We start from the raw sequence: 12933 nt of genomic DNA, 5'->3' as shown, positions 1-12933 counted from the left end.
TTTCCTTTTTTTTTTTTCTTGTTACATATCTATTGCGTTCCTGTCTGCATCTTGCCTTAGCCAGCTTTCAGGTCAAAGCCCTGGTCAAGGAAGTCACTGTGCACAGCAAAGTGTCAGCATAGCAGGCCCGAGAGCGCCACCTTTGAAAAAGCTTGCTTGTGGCGGCGCCTGTGGCTCAAGGAGTAGGGCACTGGTCCCATATGTCGGAGGTGGCGGGCTCAAACCTAGCCCCGGCCAAAAAAAAAGCTTGCTTGCACCAGGCACCTCTGACTGGTGTCTGGGAATCTGGATTTTGGGAGGGCTCTCACCATTAACTGATAAATAAAGCATGGCTCACTGCATAAACAATTTGGTTTATGCTAACACCTACTTTCCTTCTGGGAGCCTGGAATTTTGGCAGGTGCTAGGCAGGGGATACGTAACCAGCCTCTAGAGGAAAAAAAAAAAAAATGGGGGCACTGAGTTTACTGGCTTCCCTTAAGCAGAAACAGCACACACATGTTGGTACATTCTGTATGACCCCTCCAGGAGAGAGAGCACATGTGGAAGCCTCAGGTGGATTCTTCCAGACTCTACTGCCTGGTCTTTTCCCTTAGCACTTGGGTGTAGATCCTTACCACAACTGCTGAGATGAGCCCCAGCTGAGAATACGACCAGAGCCTAAGTCCTAGAAAACCCCCAAGCATAAGGCTGGCCTTGGGGACCCCTGAAAAACCCAGCAGATCAAGACTGTGAGCAGATCTCGACCACCGGGACAACAGCACAGTGGCAGAAATGCGCCCCGTGCACACCCAGAAGCAGCAGGTGCAGAAATGTGCCCCGTGCACACCCAGTGGCAGCAAGGGGCAGACCTCGTGACTGAGCTGGTACTTGTGGTAGGCAGAGGCTGCTAAACACCTCACAGTGCCCAGGACACCTCCACTTCAGTTACCCAGTCCAAAATGCCACTAGGGCTGAGGGTGAGAGACCCTGGATTAGAACCATAAACACCTAAATATTAAAGAGGAAAATTTAAGAGAATAATTTACAGGGTAAGAAATGTCATTTAAAGCTACACAGGGATAGTAGAAGCCTTAAAGGTCAATAAGCTTTACTGTGTAAAAATTATGAACTTTTACATGACAAAGTCACAACAAAAATAAATATATATACACATACATACATACATACATGCTAAAGGCTGAGAGGAAATATATGCCGCACATTCACATTATTAATTTACAGAGCCTGCTTGCATTCATGTAAGAACTCTTTATAACCCCTCCCTGAGAAAGAAAAAGACAAAGACAGAGAAGGGTCTGAACACCTGTCCCAGCGCAGGAGCAGAAGGCTTAGCCCTGCCCGGGTCACTCAGCCTCTCCAACCACCAGCTTCAATCTGGACCATACCCCAGTGAGAACCGCTCCACGGTTTCCCATGCCTTCTTTGTAAAAAGTTAACTCTATAGAAACAACTGTCCATAGATGAATAGATAAAGAAATATAGTTTATATATAAATGGAATATCATTCAGCCTGTAGGAAGGAGATCCTGCCAGTTGTGACAGTATAATGAACCTTGAGGACACAACGGTAAGTGAAACCCGCCAGACACCAAAATGCTGCGTGATTTCACTCGTGTGTGGCTCCTAAAAAAACCAAACATGTGGGGCGTGGTGGCTCACGCCTATAATCCTAGCACTCTGGGAGGCTGAGGTGGGTGGATTATCTGAGTTCACAGGCTCAAGACCAACCTGAGCCAGAGTGAAACCTCATCTCTAAAAATAGCCGGGCGTTGTGGCGGGTGCCTGTAGTCCCAGCTACTCGGGAGGCTGAGGGAAGAGAATCATTTCAGTCCAGGAGTTTGAGGTTGTGAGCTATGATACCATGGCACTCTACCCAGGGTGACAGAGTCAGACTCTGTCTCAAAAAAACCCCAAACAAACAAACACATAGAAACAAGAAGCAACAGGGCAGATGTTGGTCAAAGGTCACAAAGTGGCAGTTGCACAGGATGAGTAAGTCCAGGGATCTGGTGCACAGCTCAAGGACTGCAATTAATGATCGTGTTAATGCTGGAAATGTGCAAGATTTCAGGCGTTCTTACACACGCACACAAAAGTGGTCACATGAGGAGACGGACATGCTCACTTGCTTGGCTACAGAAGTCACTTCATTACCAGCATGTTCATCACAAGGTCACGTTGTACACCTTAAACTTAACAGTTTTTATTTCAAGTAGGCCAAGTGTGCCTTCCCAAGGTTTGGGAAGCCGAGGAAAGAGCAATGGTTAAGGCCAGAAGTTCAAGACAAGTCTCAGCAACACAGAGACCCCCGTCTCTAAAAAAAGTAAGAAAAATTAGCCAAGTGTAGTGGTCCATGCTTGCAGTCCCAGATACTTGGGAGGCTGAGACAGGAGGAATGCTTGAGCCCAGGAGTTTGAGGCTGCAGTGAGCTATGTGCCAATGCACTCCAGCCTGGGCAACAGAGGAAGAGCCTTTTTCTAAAAAAAGTAAATTCATTTTCAGTATTGGTTTCCTTATTATTAACTGAAGAGGTACAGACTAGGGCAGTGGTTCTCAATTTTCCTAATGCCACAATGTATTTTCATTGTTAAAAAGGGGCCACGAACCACAGGTTGAGAATCACTGGTCCAGTTGGTTCTATACATGAACGTGACAGGCCTTGGGTGGGGTGCGCACGGCTGTCTATAAAGTTTCAGTTCACTCACTCTGCTCTGCGAGTGCGAAGCCCTGTGCTAAATAAGACTCTGTCCTCTAAGAGTTGGGTGGGGATTTTTTTTTTTTGAGTCTCACTTTGTCACCCTGGGTAGAGTACCATGGCATGTTAGCGCACAGCAACCTCTGACTCTTGGGCTCAAGAGATCCTCTTGCCTCAGCTTCCCAAGTAGCTGGGACTACAGTTGCCCACCACAACACCTCTATTTTTAGAGACAGGGTCTCACCCTTGCTCAGGCTGGTCTCAAACTCCTGAGTTCAGGCAATCCACCTGCCTCTGCCTCCCAGAGTGCTAGGATTATAGGTGTGAACCACTATACCCAGCCCTTGGGTAGGGATTTTTTTTTTTTTTTGGTTTTTGGCAGGGGCTGGGTTTGAACCCGCCACCTCCGGCATATGGGACCGGCGCCCTACTCCTTGAGCCACAGGTGCTGCCCCTGGGTAGGGATTTTTAAAAAATAAAAATGAAGAGAAGTGAGCTTACTGTTACCACCTTGTCTAGGAAACTTCTCTGATCCCTCCTGCCTGAGGAGGCCTCTTTAAACTCTCATCTTCCTAGGTGGCTTTCTCACTCTCACAAAGGAGCAGTGTGGGTTTCTGTAACTTCTGATCTCCTGAACCTTTCTCAGGGGGTGGAGTAGGAGGAATCACGTTGTATCTCTGGGTTCACAGTACACTGCTCAGGACAGAATGCTGAGAGCAGGCTCTACAAAGGAAGGCTTGGCCAGCACATACACATGGCTTTTAAAACCAGACTCACTGAAAAATAATTTACATAATGTGAAATTCTCCACAATTGGAGGCTTTTAGTGCATTTACAGAGCTGTGCAACCATCACCGTAATCTAATTTCGAAGCATTTTTATCACTCCCATAAGAAATCCCACACTCCCCAGGCCCCTCTTCCTCAGTCTTCGCACTAGCTTATTGGCCATCTCCATCTGTATATCGTCTTTGGAGAAATGTCTATTTAAATCCTTTGACTGTTTCTTAATTGTGTTGTCTCTTTGATGTTGAGTTGTAAGAGTTCTTTATACAGTATATTCTGGATATAAGTTCTGCCTTAGTCTCTTCAGACAAATGACCTCACACTGGACAATTTACAAACAATAGAAATTTCTTGCCCATACTTCTGGAGATTGCGAAGGCCAGTATCAAGGCACCGGCAGATGTGTGTCTGATGAGGTCCCATTCCTCATGGGTGGAACCTTTCATGTGTCCTCACACAAAAGAGGAGGAGGAAGGGAAAGGGCTCTCCCCACCTGTTAGTAAGTGCACAAATCCCATCTCATCGCTTAATCACCTCTTACCACCACTGCCCTCTGGCTTAGCTTTCAACATGGGAACTTGGGGAGGTAGTGCATAAACATTCAGACCAGAGCAAGACCCTTAGCAGGTATATGATTCACAAGTATTGTTTCCATCCCATGGGGTGTCTTTACTTTCTGGATGGCATCCTCTTATTGCCAGAATTTCTTTCTACAGTAGGTCCTTGGTCTCAGCGATTCAAAGAATGAACTCACAGACCACAGATCAGTAGTAAGATAGAATTTACTAGACAGAAAGGAATACAGAAGGAATAAAAAGCACTAGAGCTTCTGGCAGAGGGAAAGACCCAAGTGGGAAGTTTCACACTTTCAACACATTTTTCTTTCTTTCTTTTTTTTTTTTTTGAGACACAGCCTCAAGCTATGGCCTTGGGTAGAGTACAGTGATGTCACAGTTCACAGCAACCTCAAACTCCTGGGCTTAAGCAATTCTCTTGCCTCAGCCTCCCAAGTAGCTGGGACTACAGGCGCCCACCACAATGCCTGGCTATTTTTTTGGTTGTAGTTGTCATTGTTGTTTGGCAGGCCCAGGCTGGATTTGAACCTGCCAGCCCTGGTGTATGTGGCTGGCGCCTTAACCCTTTTTTCTAAGGGTTATATACTGTTTCATAAAAAAGGGAGGGCTTGAGAATTACATTTGGCCAGGACTTGGCAGACTTCAATGTGGATGAGTGTATTAACAAATGAATGCAGTCCCTCCATCTCTGGGCAAAATGGCAGGAGGTCCACTTCAGAAGAGGCCTGGCTTACAGGAAATTGCCCAGGCCTAGGAAACCAGGGTCCCTGTCCAACCATGAACAGGGGAACCCTGTATCACTCTGAAGCAGTTTTGATTTTGATGAAATCCAACTTCCCATTTTCTCTTTCACCACTATGCTTTTGGTGTCATATTTATATAACAGTCATTGCCTAACCTAAGATCATGAAGATTTTTACCCGTTTCTCCTAAGAAGTTTATAGTTTTAGCTCAGATATTCAGGTCTGTTATCCAGAATGTAAAGACTCTTTTGATTAAATGTCATAGTCACAGATGTCTGCAAATATGCCAAATAAAGACTGTTATTAACCAAAATATTTAGTTACTCTATCAGATACCGCCTTTGCAGAACGAAGTTCTTTAAATAAATGAAACCATAATTTTAATAACAGTCCTATTATGACCAGAACAGTAACAGATATACCGTACCTGGAATTTCTTTTATAGAAAATATTCTCAGCACAAGAAAAGACATGAAAGTACTCTTTTTCTAAAGTTGCCAAAGACTTTCTAGTTCCTCCTAGCACATAAGATGTTGATAAATGTTTGCTGACCCTGGTCAGTGCTTGCCTTAGCTGGGTTACTGATTGGGTTCTTGTCTCCCAAACTGATTGTTTCGGGCTAAGATTACCATCTTTTCTAGCTTGGTCTGGTAAATTTTCATGACTGAAGATACTTTCCTCTGACCCACAAATCTCTAACGGTGGTGCCACAGAGAGGTTTGAGGACTGATGAAAGGAGGGCCTGCCCCTGAAGAAAAGGAGCTGCTTATCTTCCTCGCAGGAGGAGGCTCCTGGGGAGTCCCTCCCGTGACAGACTGGGCTGCAGCCTCCCTCTGGAGGGGGTACGGAAAGGCGTCTACGGGAACAGAACCAGGTGGCAGGCCTTGCCCTTCCTCCCCTGGGATCTCTGCTGCGGCCTTCTGCTGGTTCTTGCTGCCCCCACACCCTTCCTATGGTGTCAGGGTTGCGTTCTCTTTCCTCTAGGTATCACTGGTGGAGGCCTTCACTCCTATTCCGCATATAGTCCTGTTGTGCTGTGCTCAGAACTGTTGATTTTTATTTTATTTATTTATTTTTTTACTTTTTTTTTTTATATTGTTGGGGATTCATTGAGGGTACAATAAGCCAGGTTACACTGATTGCAATTGTTAGGTAAAGTCCCTCTTGCAATCATGTCTTGCCCCCATAAAGTGTGGATTTTTAAAGTTGAGTTAGCACCAATGAGAGAAAGTAACCCCTCACATTAAAAACTGAGCTATTGCATTTTGAGGATGACATGGACGCAGGTGCAGAGCATGTCTGGGCCACCTACTCTGCTCCCACCTCCCCTGTCCACTCTGGCTGAGAAGCAAGTTGGTCAGAGAACTGTCGCAGCCATGGCCCCTGAAGATACTGAAAAACACCCACTGAGCCAGAGGGAAGGTCAGAATTACCCTGACCAGGCCAGTACAAAGTCCCTAAAGAAGGGTCAGTGTAACAGTCTCAGACAAAAAGCGATGGGTTTGACTTGTTAATGTACACAGCTGACTCAGAGAAGTAAAGTGACAAGTTGCTTAGCTTCAAAAAATAAAGTAAAAATGGCCTAAAATTATTTTCACTATAACTGTTAAACAGAACTGGCAATGAGGAGATACCTGCTGTGATAGTTTTACCTGCTATTCTGAGCCAGTAGACGTTCAAAAAACAAAAATTAAGACATCTTGTTCTTTCTCTCAAAAAATTCAAAAGCTCAGGTCAGGCACAGCGGCTCACGCCTTAATCCTAGCACTCTGGGAGGCCGAGGAGGGCGAAGTGCTTGATCTCAGGAGTTCAAGACCACCCTGAGCCAGAGTGAGACCCCATCTCAGAAAAAAAAAAAAATAGCCGGGCAATGTGGCGGGCGCCTGTAGTCCCAGCTACTTGGGAGGCTGAGGCAAGAGAATCACTTGAGCCCAAGAGTTTGAGGTGGCTGTGAGCTATGATGCCACGGCTCTCTACCAAGGGTGACAAAGTGAGATTCTGTCTCAAAAAAAAAAAAAACAAAACAAAAAATGTGAAAGCTCCATTACTAACAAACCCACACACTCCCAAAGGCCTCAACTGCTTGGACCTGGTTAGGAATCCGCCCTTGAGACTGGCCACAGCCCTCTCAGCTGCCACTCCCTCTGGGCATGTGCCTGGCCTTGGCAGGCTCTAGCCTCCCCCTGGGAACTGGGGTGTAGTGGCTCATCCCCACAGGTCACTGAGACAAGGGCAAGAAGCTGGTTTTCATTCACAATGACAGTGGCAGGGGGTGGAGGTGGGGGTGGGCCCTCCTCCGTGCACCGAAGGGCAGACACCTGCTGCCAAAGCCAACAGCTGACTCTCGGGGATGAGCGGCAGGTAGAAACTGGGAAAAACGCCCATGCTTTCCTGCTGTTGCTTTTTTCTCCAAGTACTGTTATTACACAAACACTTTCAAACTGTATAGTCACTTTAAGTTTTGCTTCTATCACTTGTAACTTAGATGTCAAAAAAAAAAATGGGAGAAATAGTCTCCACTCTAGTGTTTTTTGACAGTGTAGAAAATGCTTATTACGTGTTAAAAGAAAAGCAGGCTAGTAATCGTATATTCCAGTTCCTAGGACCTCTGGATGTTAGTTTATTAAAGTATTTTTTTTTTTGGCCAGGGCTGGGTTTGAACCCACCACCTCCGGTATATGGGGCCGGTGACCTACTCTTTTGAGCTATAGGCGCCACCCTGTTAAAGTATTTTTTAAAAAGGCCAGCAGCATGATTATACAAGGGACTTTACCTAACAAATGCAAACACTGTAACCTAATTCTTTGTACTCTCAATTAACCTGAAACAATAAAAAAATAATAATAAAAATTAAAAGGCCAGCAGGGAAGTACTGCGAGGTAACAGTGGTGGAATGAGGGGCAATATGTCTATCTATATATTTACATCACTCAAACAACTATTTTTTCAAATCTGCAGGTCAGAATCAGTAAGAATAAAACTCTCTAGGGATGAAAGGGCAACAAAACCTGCCCAGCAACTCTGTTCATGTGATCAGAGCCAGAGCCAGAGCCAGAGCGCCTGCAGGAGAAGCAGCTGCTGGGAGAGAAAGGCCAGGTGGGCACAGATTCCCCAGGAGCCCCGCAGAACTGAGGAAAAGCTTCTGGTAAGTGCTTTGGTACCACAAAGGCTTGCGGAATGGCATGTTAATTGGGCGTGACTTTTAGAGTGCTTTGGACGGTATTCTAAGCCCAGGGAACAGACGGAAAAATTTCACTGCTGGGGCTACAGTGGCTTTTAGGACAAGCACACAGTAAGTGCAGGCACCAACATTCATGGGCTGGGGGTCGCACTTCTCCAGGGACTGAGTGCTGATGGGCACCATGCACTTCCTCAGGGCTAGCGTAGGGTGAAACTCCTGTCCCCCACTCCTGCACTCCTCTCAGTGTCCCTGTGGGGCTGACACTGTCACACATCTGCAGTCAAGAAAAGGGAGATTCAGGGAGGTTTCGTCACTTGCTCACCCAAGACAGCCTGACTCTCAGTGCTGGAGGCGTGAGTTTAACACCCAGCCTCGAGGCAAAGCTCATTTCCTTCCCCTATAAGCTAAATGTTGGGCTCCCAATAAGGTAAATGCAGTGATAAGTATCAATTCTTTTTTTTTTTTTTTTTAAGTAAAGCTCTCAAAAACTTTCTCTGGGTACTAAACAGTTGATGCTGGATACATAAACTACATTATGCTCTGAACAGTAATGTTGTAGAATATACAGTAAAATGCTTTTAGTTCCCTTTCAAAGATGTGCACCTATTAGCTATTTATTCACAGGAATTACCTTAAAAAAAAGCATAAAAATTCAGAAAAAGTTAGTATATATGGAAAGCGACCAACGCCCTCTAAAAAGTCTTTGTAACAAATTGAATTACATCATACGTTACAAATTCACAATGATCAATTCAAATGATCAATTCTGGTGGTAACATGTAATACTGAACCTACGGGGCTATTAAGACTTGTTGGAAGCAGAAAGAGGTGGACTGTAGAATTAATAATAAGAGAAAGTTAGGAACAAAGAACACAGGCCTGCGCTCTGATTAGGACAGCAACGTGTTCTGAGACAACACCCTGGAAGTATTTTAAGCTTGAAGAAAACACAAAATGTAAAACAACTCCCCTCTGACAACCATAATTGGAAATAATTCTTGTTACTGTACAGATTCTAGCACTACATAAAGGAAAAAAAGCTAAATACCATCCTTAACCATAACATTGATAATTATTTTTACCGAAAAATATCCAACAGTATCTCTTGGCTGGCTGACAGCTCCAGTCAAGGGCAAGTAGAATCACTATTCATTGGTTGGAAGCTACTTCATTCTATGTACGCCACATAATATTTCACAATGCTACAGATGTGCACAAAGGCTGCAGATGTGGGCTCACAGATAATTACAGTATGAGGTCTAAGAAAGATAATTTAAAGAGAACAGTACATGGAAAAAGCCTTAGAACATTCTCACTCACAAATTGCAAAATTCTAGAACTTATTTGTGATTTAATAATCCACGAGGAAATAGGATACTGGAATGGCAAAAATGGGTCTGTTCTAGATAAAGAACTTGCATATCTGCTCCACGATATATGAAAACAGCCACTCTTTCTAAAGCCTTTAAAATAAATTATTGTTATTATTTTTTTTTTTTTTAGAGACAGAGTTCTTATTTTATTGCCCTCGGTAGAGTGCTGTGGCATCACAGCTCACAGCAACCTCCAACTCCTGGGCTTAGGTGATTCTCTTGCCTCAGCCTCCCGAGTAGCTGGGACTACAGGCGCCTGCCACAACGCCTGGCTATTTTATTGTTGCAGTTTGGCTGGGGGCAGGTTCGAACCCGCCACCCTGGGTGTATGGGGCCAGCACCCTACCCACTAAGCCACAGGTGCCGCCTCTAAAATAAACATTTTAAATAACTTTCCATAGAGAAAAAAATGGTTTGAAAAATTGTAAGATTGAACTTTTTTTCCTAAGCTGCATATTCCCCACACTTAGAAAAAAAAATAGGAATAGAAAGTCACATGCTTAGTAAATTATGGCCAAAAAGATGACTTCACAATATAGAAACAAAAGCTCACCAAGAATTGCTAGGAAATGTTTACAAAACCGAAAATAGTATTCATTGTAAAAAGTTTATTCTTCTGGGTGGGCACCTGTGGCTCAGTGAGTAGGGCTCTGGCCCCATATACTGAGGGCGGTGGGTTCAAATCTGGCCCTGGCCAAACTTCAACAAAAAAACAGCCAGGCCTTGTGGTGGGTGCCTGTAGTCCCAGCTACTCAGGAGGCTGAGGCAAGAGAATCACCTAAGCCCAGGAGTTAGAGGTTGCTATGAGCTGTGATGCCACAGTACTCTACCGAGGGTAATAGAATAAGACTCTGTCTCTACAAAAAAAAAAATGTTTATTCTTCTGGGAATTTTCTTATTACGTACTAGATCAACCTTCCTAATGCTGTGGCCCTTTAATACAGTTCCTGTGGGTCATGACCCACAGGCTGAGAACCACTGCATTAGATGTTATGCTGAGATAGCAGGAATTATTTATATGCAAGAGCAGTGAGGTCCCCAAAGAAAATGTTAGTGTTGAAACAATGACCAGAGAAGCCTTTATGTATTAAAAGGATTTGTTCTATAAAATTTGGATTCAGTCAAAAGGCTACACTCAAGGATCCCAAAGGCTACACATGGGGCCCCAAGGCTGTAAGTTCCTCCCCCAGACCCCAGCTCGGCAGGCATCCATGTCAAAATTTCAAGGTAGGCTTGGTGCTTGTAGCTCAGCAGCTAGGGTTGCAGCCACAAACACCAGAGCTGGCGGGTTTGAACCCAGCCCGGGCCTGCCAAATGACAATGACAACGATAACCAAAAAAGAGCTGGGTGCTGTGGTGGGCGCCTGTAGTCCCAAGCTACTTGGGAGGCTGAGGCAAGAGAATCGCTTGAGCCCAAGAGTTTGAGGTTGCTGTGAGTTATAACGCCATGGCATTCTATCTAGGGCGACATAGTGAGACAGAGCAAAAGAAACAAACAAATTTCAAGGTAAACATGATAGAGCTGAGGTAGGAAGCGACAGGTTAACAAACTGGCCATGTACCTGCCTCTCAGTAAGGGAGGGAAAACACTTAGCACGGTGTTACCTGGAAGGACAGTAGGCTGCCCCTGAGACTTGCCCTCCTTTAATTGTTATAAATTACTGAAAACACTCAACCCCCTGGGCTCTGTCATTTGTCACTGACAGGGATATTTCTGTGATAGGAAAAGAATGCTTAACCTTGACAATTAGCTGGAAAACACACAAAAAAGACAACAAGAAATCTCAGACCCTCCTTCCTACACTGTAACACAGGAGAAGACATAACAAAATATGGTATATGGTTAACTTTTAATCAAAATTCTGAAAAGTAGTAAAAAGTTTTACTTTCATTTTAAGAAGGTATTTCCTATTCAATTTCTATTTTTATGATGGTTTTGATTATTTTAGGAACCATATATAAAACATGTAAATCCTGGGCGGCACCTGTGGCTCAAGGAGTAGGGTGCCGGTCCCATATGCTGGAGGTGGCGGGTTCAAACCCAGCCCCAGCCAAAAAAAAAAAAAAAAAAAAAAAAAACATGTAAATCGTAAAGAAGATTTTATGTTTATAAAGGTAAGCATTATGAAATTTGTAAGAATGTCTTTAAAATTAGACCATACAGTTTGACGTTCAGGGCAAGCAAACATTTATAAACTTGTGTAAATGTCAAACACTGTCACCTTGCACATTTGGGCAGTGTCAGCTTTTTATTTTTGAAGGATGATGGGTAGAAAAACCTGTACAATGAAAATAAATACAACATTTAAAAAATCCACAATTGGGCCGGGCATGGCGGCTCACACCTATAATCCTAACACTCTGGGAGGCCTAGGCAGGTAGATTGCTTGAGCTCAGGAGTTTTAGACTAGTCTAAGTAAGAGCAAGACCCTGTCTCTGCTAAAAATGGAAAAATTAGCTACGTGCTATGGCACATGCCTATAGTTCTAGCTATTTGGGAGACTGAGAGAAGAGGATCACTTGAGCCCAGGAGTTTGAGGTTGCTGTGAGCTATGATGCCATAGTACTCTACCCAGGGTGACAGAGGTGAGATTCTAGTCTCAAAAATAAAAATACCAAGTCCACAATAAACATTATAGTTTTTGTTAGTTAATAGTTTAAGAACACAGGGATAACTCAAAATGCTGCCTGGTTGGCTCGGTGCCCATAGCACAGTCGTTATGGTGCCAGCCACATACACCTAGGGTGGCAGATTCAAACCCAGCCCGGGCCAGCTAAACAACAATGACAACTGCAACAAAAAATAGCTGGGTGTTGTGGCGGGCGCCTGTAGTCCCAGCTACTTGGGAGGCTGAGGCAAGAGAATCTCTTAAGCCCAAGAGTTGGAAGTTGCGATGCCACGGCACTTTACCAAGGGTGACATAGTAAGACTGTCTCAAAAAACAAAAAAAAAAAAAAAAAAAATGCTGCCTGGTTGATGCTTTATCCAAATAGCATTTGTAAAAACGACATGGAAAGTTAAGAGACCAATGTCAAATCTGAGCTCAAACTTCAGTCAAAAGTACACAGGTTTTTATTAGTAGGAAGTAAGAATGCAACTTGCTATGGAACTGTGAGCCAAGATTCATAACAAGGAAAAAAATACTTCCTAACAGTAGAAAGCCTGGTGTTTCACCTGACCAATTTTCTTCCTTAAATTCCAAAGGATGATCTTTGCATACACCAATAATTAATTAGTGAAAGACCTGGCTCACTTTGCTACTGCTGTATCTATTCATGGCTCTCTGTAGAGCTCGATATAGACAACTACATTATTATCAAATGACATTATCACGGTATCTTGCTTTCAATCTCTGACTTCTTTCCCCAAAACAATTCATAAACTTATTTCAACAGGTTAAGTTTATAATCACAAAACGTTTCTTAATTTGTCACTTCCTTTGTTGGGAAGATTTAGTCTCATAACATAACACAGAATGATGGCATAAAGTGAACTTTGAATAATGCAGAACAGGACAGTATGTATCCAAAGTGAATGTTCGAGTTTTCTTTTTTGTAGAGACAGAGTCTCACTTTAT

General features: G+C 43.9%; 1 protein-coding gene and 1 non-coding gene across 2 annotated transcripts in view; one reads left to right on the top strand and one right to left on the bottom strand.

The window, feature by feature from the left end:
- Positions 1 to 12933, bottom strand: part of RTF2 (replication termination factor 2) — a 44816-nt gene that overhangs the window by 5589 nt on the left and 26294 nt on the right. The window lies entirely within an intron of this gene.
- On the top strand, positions 6419 to 6472 carry LOC128574416 (small nucleolar RNA U54). The gene has a single exon (XR_008376776.1). It is a non-coding gene; the product is annotated as a small nucleolar RNA U54 (small nucleolar RNA).

Source organism: Nycticebus coucang, chromosome 21 (genome assembly GCF_027406575.1).
Source record: "Nycticebus coucang isolate mNycCou1 chromosome 21, mNycCou1.pri, whole genome shotgun sequence".
In the NCBI taxonomy this organism is placed as follows: domain Eukaryota; kingdom Metazoa; phylum Chordata; class Mammalia; order Primates; family Lorisidae; genus Nycticebus; species Nycticebus coucang.
Note: the sequence above shows the minus strand (reverse complement) of the source record. Positions and strands in the feature narration are given on the sequence as shown.